The sequence below is a fragment of the Ischnura elegans genome, chromosome 6 (genome assembly GCF_921293095.1).
Source record: "Ischnura elegans chromosome 6, ioIscEleg1.1, whole genome shotgun sequence".
Classification (NCBI taxonomy): domain Eukaryota; kingdom Metazoa; phylum Arthropoda; class Insecta; order Odonata; family Coenagrionidae; genus Ischnura; species Ischnura elegans.
This window is the reverse complement of record NC_060251.1, coordinates 117,386,007-117,395,664: the sequence shown is the minus strand read 5'-3', so window position 1 is coordinate 117,395,664 and position 9,658 is coordinate 117,386,007. Positions and strand designations below refer to the sequence as shown.

Sequence of the window (9,658 nt, the reverse complement as noted above, 5' to 3'; positions counted from 1 at the left end):
GCTGCGAAAGCAAGAGGATTTGCCGTCCAAGCCTGAGCATGCGAGGCTTTGCGTGTAGTAAAGTGAATCTCCCGAGCTATCGCTAAATATTTTAATTATTGTTGCTATGCTATGCAGCAAAATATTTTTATTATTACGGCTGGAGGTTACAGGGGATTTCCACCGGGTCAGGTTCTCCAACTCCATCTCGGCCAACATTTCGATGGGTGAGTTGTCCATCATCTTCAGGTACCTTCCACAATTCTATACGCCGGGAAAGCGTACGATCATTCTATTATTACTGCTGTTTCTTGCTGTTACCTATTTCTTTAATTTGGGGGAGGATGATGTAAAATGGAAGCTAGGAATTTAAAAAAATACGTGAAAATTTGCGAAATATAGGTAAAATTGAGCATTCTTAATGCATTTTTATGCAATTAACGTAGGCTAATTCCTCCCAAATCTAACTCTTTATCATAAGTATTCATGTTTTAAAATTTTGCGCCCCTCAAAAGCCCTAGAAAAATTTAAAAGCAAAAATAGTCCTTTTAATTCTTCCAAATGACCGAAAAGTGATAAAAATTGAAGATGGGAGCTGCCCCGAAAATGGCAGGGAAAAAGGAGTTCAAATTCGGATTAAGGAGGCCATTTTACACGGAATCAGCAGGAATGGTGCCGGGGCCGATTTCCATGCCGTCCAGTGTAATCCATACTTCCCATTAATAATACTAATTCGAATCTTCATTATTCAATTCTTTTCACTTGAGCATATGTGTATACATATATGTATATGTATGCATATTGACTGTGGAACATCATTTATGTAGGAGCTTATGCAATGGGTTGGACCGGAGGACCAGTGTCAAAAGGAATTGATGTTTTAGGCACAAGATGATTTTCTCCAAACATGGCTACGCTATTGCAAGATCAAGAGGCCCTTCACTCATTACACAAGGGGTCCTCCATTGCAGGGTAAAAATAACATCTTTGCTTAATTTTTGGAAAATGTGTCTTTGTATTTAAAATTTCTACAAACTTTGAGAATATCAGCACCGTAAATCACTATGTGCTTTGTCTAGTTGCATAATATGTTATGTGAGAGAAACACTAAGAAGGAATAACATTATTTGTTCCCTGGATTAACAGTTTTTGATCAGAGATTTAAGTACTGTAAATATAAAGTTATATTACCCACACATATTTATTAACAAAGTAAGGTTTCTTACCTTATGCACCTTAAAATCATACTGATATTTACATGCTGGAAATTTCGTGTCTACATCTTCATTTTTTATTTCACATAAGATATGCATAAAAATAAAAAATGTTGAGGTTAAAACATCATTACAATTGGTGATTGTTTTTTGGGTTAGTTCCGCATTGACTCATTTTTTGGCTCAGGTTCTGGTGCGTTTCAGCTCCTGTCTTCGGGTTCTTGAACGTGTTGGAACGGAAACTGGAACGCGCCGGAAACTGCCAAAAAATGAGTCTATGCAGAAATAACCTGTAAAGCAATCACCAATTTAATCACCCTGGAAGCCTCCATAACAATATCATCACAATTGATTTCATGCAAAAATCATTCCCCAAATGTGCCCGTTATTATCCAAGGCATTATCTTCATTTAAAGTCTCAATTACTCAAGTATTTTATGGTACCACTTATAAAAAACACGAGGAACAATAACAGATGTGCAAGTAAGGGTAGATGATGCACAATGCATTTTAAGCTTGCATGGAATGAATATCATGCAAATTGTTTTTTTTTTTCAGCCATAACACCTGCGGCCACTCGTCCCAATGTGAAATTAGGGGAATGACACCTGCCCCAGCACATCATAAAAATGGTATGAGATTTGTTTTCACAAATTATTTTTTTTCTTGGCACACATTTTTTATATCACAGCATCACAACAACCATACACTGGCTCATGGACTATATTATTTTATTTTTTATTTTATTTTATTCTCAAACCACACCGGATACAGCTCTTATTGGCCATTTTACACCGGGGTGTTCAACAAATGTAACTATTAAACGTACACAAACGACCTTGCCCTGGACCGGGGAAACCTACCCAGGCGGGACTCGAACCCGCGACCTCTTGTTTGGCATCCGAGGACGTTACCCCGCCGCGGCCGGCACGCTGAACTCACGCCAGAGTAACTTAAGCCTTTGCTTCAGCACTCAACGCATTCATGGAGAGATGTTTCAGTTCCTGATGTACTCAGTAAACTGACTAATGCAGGAATATTTTGATGGAATCAAAGAAGCATAACAAAAAATTACCAACAATAAAGCTTCTAAAAACTTTAGACAGTCTCGGTGGCAGCTGGGTCTTAAGGGCCTGCCAAACCGAAGGCCGTGGGTTCAAGTCCTGCCTGGGTAGGTTGCCCTGGCCATGGTTGTGTGTGAAAGTCATTGTTTCATGTTATTTCCCCCATTGTAAAAGGCATTAAATGAGCTGTTTTTGGGGCGATGTAAACAAATAAAATAAATATGTCAACCTTTGTCATATTGTTTTGAGAAACTTAACATGCATAAGATCTTAGGCTCAAAACAAGTAATTCATCAAAACTTGAGGAAGTAGAACAATTTTACTATTTGGCGAACACTGTAAAGAAATACAAATTCAGCTGTAACAATACATATCATGGAAGGAATAGAATTTGCAAATGAGAATATTATTCCCTTCTTTCACTTCTATCTCGTAGCAACCATTACAAGGTTAGCTTACTTCTAAAGCTCTCTCTTCGTTTTTCTCTTAGTTTACGGTGAGATCTATGGATCTATTTTTTGTTACATATTTGTTGCTTCTATTTTTTAATTAGCACCATACCCAATTTCAGGTCCCAAATACATAATATGTTTAATAGAAGTACCTATTGTTGTAAATCATCCATTCAAAATTGTTTGTATTTGTTTTTGTACATTCAAACTGTTTTTTTTTTCATTGTAAACGAGGGTATATTATTTCTCAATTATATTTTCGTGTTGATTGATAGACATCTGGAGGAATGATCCATTTTCTTCATTGATAATGCCTTGTACGCCTGTGAACCAGTTGGATGTATTCATGCCTCAATCAATGAAGATTGCCCCTACTTGCAATAGTACATCCAACAAGAATGATTTTTGTGAATGAAATTGCCGCTTTTTTCCTCTAAATGTTAAGGTGAAGATGATGAGTCGCAAGTAGTCTCCATCCCTGGCTCCCGTCGGGCACAGAAAAAGATTGTTCATGGTGGTTTATCAACCGTTGATCCCAGTGGTATTAATACCTACTTCTCATAATTTTCATCTGGTGCCTGTTACTGTATGTTATTTTTGTTAGAGTAGAATGTACACGATTTCCTTCAATATTCAAGCAAATAATTTTTTACTTTCACTCAGGGGTGTACTTCAAAATATTGAACCAAACCATTGCCATCTCTTAATATGAAATAATTTCTTCAGCAACCATTAATTTATGAATGATCACTGCCTTTTAAGCAACAATTACCAGAACAAAATATTTTGCAAAAAGATATACTTTATCTCTAGTACTTAATTGACGCAAGTAAAAATTTATTTACCGTAAACAGATATAATAGGTATGGACCTATCATGCCTTTCACTAATACTTTTGGTCATCTTAATAATTTACGTTGCTGTTCTGCCCTGTCACCTGTTCATTTCCTTGCAGTACATCAGACTAAACATGCCTAACCCTATGAAAAAATTGTATAAACCTGTTTCAAAATTTTATACAATCTTATACATACATTGCCATGGCAATTGCATAAATTGTATAAAATTTTGAAACAGGTTTCTACAATTTCTTCATGGGGGTATGTTCTGTAATGAGACACATAATTTCTTGCTAAATGTGTTGAAAGAGTTGAATCCAAAATCATTTTTCTATTTAAAGATAAACATGATGTACTAGCTGTAACAAAATTGCTACTTACATGGTACTGCTACTAGGACTTGATTTCTGGTAACAGGTTTCACGGAACAGGTTATTCAGGGGTTCATTATTCCCTCCAGAAAAAATTTAATGCATATGAGTCATGGTTTTTGGGCATTCCTCCGCGTTGTGTTGGTCATGGCAGTTTCTCCAGTCATCCTGGTGTCATCTTCAGGTCGGAAGTAGTGATGCATAAATTTTGCCATCTTATATAGGAACTTTAGGGAGCATAGGACGGCTCTGATTGGTTGGATCTCAGGTGGGCTCTGATTGGTCACTAATTTTGAAGACCCTTTTCCACCCTTTTTTGTGTTGGCTAATGTGTAGCCGTCTTCTCTGTTGCAGTTCTCAGGATGCTAAGTTATCTTTATAGCTGTGGGGATTAGCCTAGGATAGCAACAGCTTTCATTATGCAGGATTTAAGCTTATCGAAATCCACAATGTGGCAGGGTTCTGACCACACGTGCTCCAAGACGGCGGAAAGGCGGAACTGCTTCTTCTCCATGGAGCGTTCATGTTCCCTTTCTGCTGGTTTAGATAGATTGTTACTTCTGACCTGAAGGCGCCAGCAGGATGGCTGGAGAATCTGTCGTCACCTATGTACAACACAACGTAGAGGAACGTCTGAAAGCTGAGACTCATACGAGGAAATGCCATGCAAACCTCATATATAAATGGAATACATGCGTCTAAAATGTACAAATGGAAAAGCAGGTACGGAGTGTTTCTGGTAGCAATAACTACATACTAGAATGAGTCGATGATTTGATGGGAAATAGTTTTCATGGTTCTATCAATTTTGGTACACCATTCCTCTATAGAGTTTTTAAGGAATCTATCATAATAATATCTTTTTTTAATTTTTCTCTCATGCTGTTTTAGATACTCTGCAGGTGTGTGCAGATTCTTATCCTCCTCACTTCTGAAGGACCAACCCCTTCCAGAATCGTTGAAGATGTCTCCCCTCCAGAAGCAGCTAAATTTTTTTAAATCATTCCTTCTCTCGATGCAATCCAAAAGGAATTAGTGGCCTGGACCCTTTGCTGGCTGTAATTTTGGCATTTTTTTGTGCTCCTGAGCAAATCCAAAATGCAATTTCCTAGTAGGCTTAGTCGAAAGACTGGAACCATTGCTTCGTCCTACTCATCGCGTCACTGCAGAAGAGACTTGGCTTAAATAGCCAAGCATTCTATGATTCATCATGAAAGGGTGTTTCATGAATGGTAATTAGTTTTCCTGTCAGTAGAAATGGTTCATCCAATTTTGGTGAATCGTTCCTCTATTACGTTTTACAATAATTCCATCCAAGAACTATCATTTATTTTTTATATCGTTTTCTTTTGGATACTCTCTAGGTGAGTGCAGAATCATATTCTCCCCACTGCTGAAGAAATCTTGAAGACTGCCAAGAATTTTTAAGTTGTCTCTATACTCCTGTAGAAGCTGTATTTTTCCTATCTATCATTGCTTCTTTCAATGCAATCTGAAGGAAATTGGTGGATCTGGTGGGCTGGACCCATTAATGGCTGTGATGTTGGCATTTCCTGATTCTCCTAATGAATCCTAAATCTCATTTGTAAGCAATCTTAGGAGAAAGATTGGAATGGTTGCTGCCTCCTACTCGTCAAGTCACCGAAGAAAATAATCAAGATGAAGTAACAACAAATTTACTTTAGAGTATTTTAGGCTGTTTTTTGGGCAACCCAACTGCCTCCAGGAATGTTGGCACCATTTCATTTGTAGATAACCCAATACTTTCATGGGTTGTCTTCTCACTATGATAACCTTGATTTGAAAATTTTCTTACACTATTGTTGGCTATGTGAGTTATTCCAAACTTTTCTTTATTTTTAAATGTAAAACTGTATTTTATATCCAAAAATATATCTTGTTCTCAGATGGTCTCATGTCGACTTTGTGCCCTTATCGTTAGCTCTATGTGCTAGGCATTGAATTTACTGACGAGTCTAAGTCTACGATTGATATGTGTTTACTCTTGATACTGAAGAAAATTATTAGCTTGAGCACCTACAGTTTTCCTTATAAAATATGTTGTGCTGATGCTTACATTAGTTTTTGATTGAGAATATTTTTCAAATTAGTCATTTGTTGTTTCCCCTAATGAGAATATCATGCCAATGTATTGATGGACTGATATGTCCACAGGGGCGGATCCAGGATTTTTTTCTGGGAGGGGCACAAGCAAGGCCGTATCCAGGATTTTGTTCTGGGTGGGGCACAAGGATACCTCGTAATACAAAACGAAGGTAATGATAATGGGACCGTATTAAAAATCTTGCATATTTTTGAGGGTCTGGGGGGGGCACGTGCCCCCGTGCCCCCCCCCTGGATCCGCCTATGTATGTCCATAATAAAACCCAATGATAATTTGGATGTCAAGTTCTAGTAAATATCTAATATTTACTGCTCTTAAATAATCTGATTTTATACCATCCCTCCGTAATGACACTGCCTTTAAGTAATCTATTTGAAAAAAATTCTTTCTCCAGATGTGCGTGTACTGTAAAGTATGATTTAATGGTAAGTTTTTGTACAATGCTAAAAAACATAATTAAATGTACATACACCTAAATCTCTGTAGCATCTGCTGGTTTCTGTTTGTTCAAATGTGATTGATGGGATGGTAGATTTTTTTTCAAAAAATTTTCTCCATATTTGCTAGACTTGGAAAAATGCTTTCAAACAATTCTCTGTCAACAATATTTGTGAAATATTCCACTATCGTATCAGCCTCTCATTAATATAAGGCCACATGACCCATTTAAAAGATTTTTTTACCAAATTATATACTCTGTAAACCAAGTAGGTATGTTGCCACAGCATTGCAGCAATGTCTCACCGCAACCTTCTGGGAGTTGCTACAATGTAATGATCATAGAGGCCGACGAGACCTAGCTACCGAAGCTGGAGTCAAACTCCAGAAACATAAGCCCAATCGGAAATTAGATTAGCCGATGGTATATAGCCGAGGATCTGTGGCTGAGTTGGTCTACATTGTGTGTGGTTGTTGCGGAAAAGTTCTGGGAGGGTTTGAATCTGTAATTATCATACTTTTTTTTCACTTTCTAAAAGAGAAATCCTGAAAATTAACGTAATCTAAGCAGATGACTATACAGATGTTCAAGAAAAAGTTAGTTATGAATTTTTTTACACCACTAATTAAGTTATTAAAATGATGACTTAATCTACGTTAGTGTAAGAGACAGAAATAGCAGAGTCACTTCCGTTCCCACCCTTTTCACGCCCCAACCCATCACCTACACTCTCTTTCATATTCCTTCCCAAGTTTCTGTCTCTGCGAAGAGTCGGATCGCTTTACCTCCGCGTATCCTGTGGCTATTCCATCCTCCCGTGGGAAACTGCAGAGCTTGGTGAAAGAAAGACGATGGCTGAGGCGGGAGAACGAGGAGGAGGGGAGGTCAACGGAGGGGGCTGTTGAGAGGCGTTCGTCGGTAGTCGGACGCGTGGTGGCGTAATGTAAACGAGTAGAGTAATAAAATCATCTCTCCGTAGTGTATGAGTTTCCTTTCAAAAATCCCTGCCAATTGATCGGCGGCACCCCTTAGAGCATCGGGGGTCTTACATTAGCACATTTCTAAAAAGATTCATTCATGGGGAAGAAATGATAAGGGGAAGTGAGGGTTGTTGTATCCTCATGTATTTCCGGCTATGTCAAACCTCCGTTGAGTGTTATTGCTACTCATAGTAATTAAAATTCTCATAAAATAATAAGATCCACTCATTTTTGAAATCAATTTGATAGAACCCTAGAGTTAGAAGATACATAATAGTAGGGAACTCTGATAATTAAAAATTTGTTATCTTTATGTAAAACCAAAAATATATGAATGAAAAACATATACATGAAATATAAGAGCCCAAGTTTAATTTTTAATTGAGATAATTAGTTTTAAAAGTCTGCAAAGGAGCTTCGGCCATGTCCACGAAGACGTACGTATTTCTATTGGCTGACGCCGCGTGACTTGTGAACCTCATGAATGTTGCGTGAATATAGTAGGGGAAAGAGAAAAAACTCAAGGGGGGGCACAAAATATATATTGCATTGTCTTTACTTTCGTCATCACTGGTCAACAATCCTAGGATTGGTTTGACGCAGCTCTCCACTCAGTTCTCCTATCAGCTAATCTTTTCACTCCTACGTATTTCTTCTCTTTCACATCTCTCTTTACTTGTTCCATATATTTTGTTCGAGGTCTTCCTTTTCCATTCTTGCCTTCCACCTGTCCTTCGACAATTGTCTTCATCAGGCCATCATGTCTCAAGATGTGGCCTATAAGGTTGTTCCGTCTTCTTGTTAAGGTTTTCATAAGGCTTCTCTTCTCTCCTACCCTTCTTAGGACTTCCTCGTTACTAACTCGATTGATCCATTTGATCTTCATCATTCTTCTGTAGCACCACATTTCAAAGGCCTCTATCCTTGCTTTCTCCGCTGCGGTCATTGTCCATGCCTCACTTCCGTATAGGAGCATACTCCAGATGTAGGTTCTTATGAATTGTTTCTTTACTTCTATATTTAAGTTTCCCGCTGTAAGCAGGTCACTCTTTTGGTGGAATGCTCTCTTCGCCTGGGCTATTCTGCTGATAATTTCTTTCTTGCTTCTCCCATCACTAGTTATCTTGCTTCCCAAATAACAGAATTCATCCACCTCTATCAGTTTTTGCCTCCCTATTTTAATGTTGGTCTTGACTTCTTCTCTTCTGCTGCATACTAAGATCTTGGTTTTCTTCGTGCTTATTTTCAGTTGATATCTACTCATTACCCTACCCATATTAACCAGAATATTTTTCAAATCCTTCTCTGTTTCTGCTATAACGGCTATGTCATCGGCAAATCTTAGCATGCTAATTTTTTCTCCATGGATATTCACTCCCAATTCCTTTTCTTTGATTTCATTAATGGCTTTTTCAATGTAAACGTTGAAAATTACGGGTGACAATGTACAGCCTTGTCGCACTCCTTTCTTAATTCTTGCTTCTTCACAGCTGGGCCCTGATTTTATCACGCCTACTTGGTTTTTGTATAAACTGTGGATGATCCTTCTGTCATTATAAAGAACCCCAATTTCCTTTAGGATTCCAAGCATTGTGCTCCAATCCACGTTGTCAAATGCTTTCTCTAAGTCCACAAACGCAACGAATGTTGGCTTGTTCTTTTCCATTCTCTTTTCTATGAGCAGTCTTAGGGCCAATATTGCTTCCCTTGTGCCTTTGTTTTTTCTGAATCCAAATTGGTCCTCATCCAAGCACTCTTCTGCTTTTCGTTCTATTCTTCTATAGATGATCCTTGTCAGTATCTTTGATGCATGTGTAGTAAGGCTTATGGTCCTAAAATCTTCGCACTTCTCCGCTCTTTTCTTTCCCGTCATTAACACTGGTGTTCTCATTAATTTTTGCTTGGATAAATATTTTTTTCCGATTTCAATAGGGGCACCTGCTAAGATGCTCTTCATATCCTCACAAGTGCATTCCACAAAAAGGGGTTCCTCGATTATTATCAATGATTTATTTAAAAAGTTTTCATATGCAAATTCACTCAATGAATGGGAACTATATGCATAAGCAGATACAAAATGACGTGCAATACTTTGAACTATAAAACTCTTTCCACTGTTACTGCTTCCACAGAGGTACAAGCAATTGATCTTTCTCTCCTCTTCGTTAAGTATTGTTTTAAGCCAGTCAACAAAA

At 37.9% G+C, this 9,658-nt stretch overlaps 1 long non-coding RNA gene across 1 annotated transcript; it reads left to right on the top strand.

Annotated features, from left to right (window-relative positions):
* Positions 1–620: 620 nt before the first annotated feature.
* Positions 621–5,830, top strand: LOC124161573. Its single transcript, XR_006865380.1, has 4 exons — positions 621–951; positions 1,752–1,825; positions 4,811–5,151; positions 5,284–5,830. It is a non-coding gene; the product is annotated as an uncharacterized LOC124161573 (long non-coding RNA).
* The last annotated feature ends 3,828 nt before the right edge of the window (positions 5,831–9,658 follow it).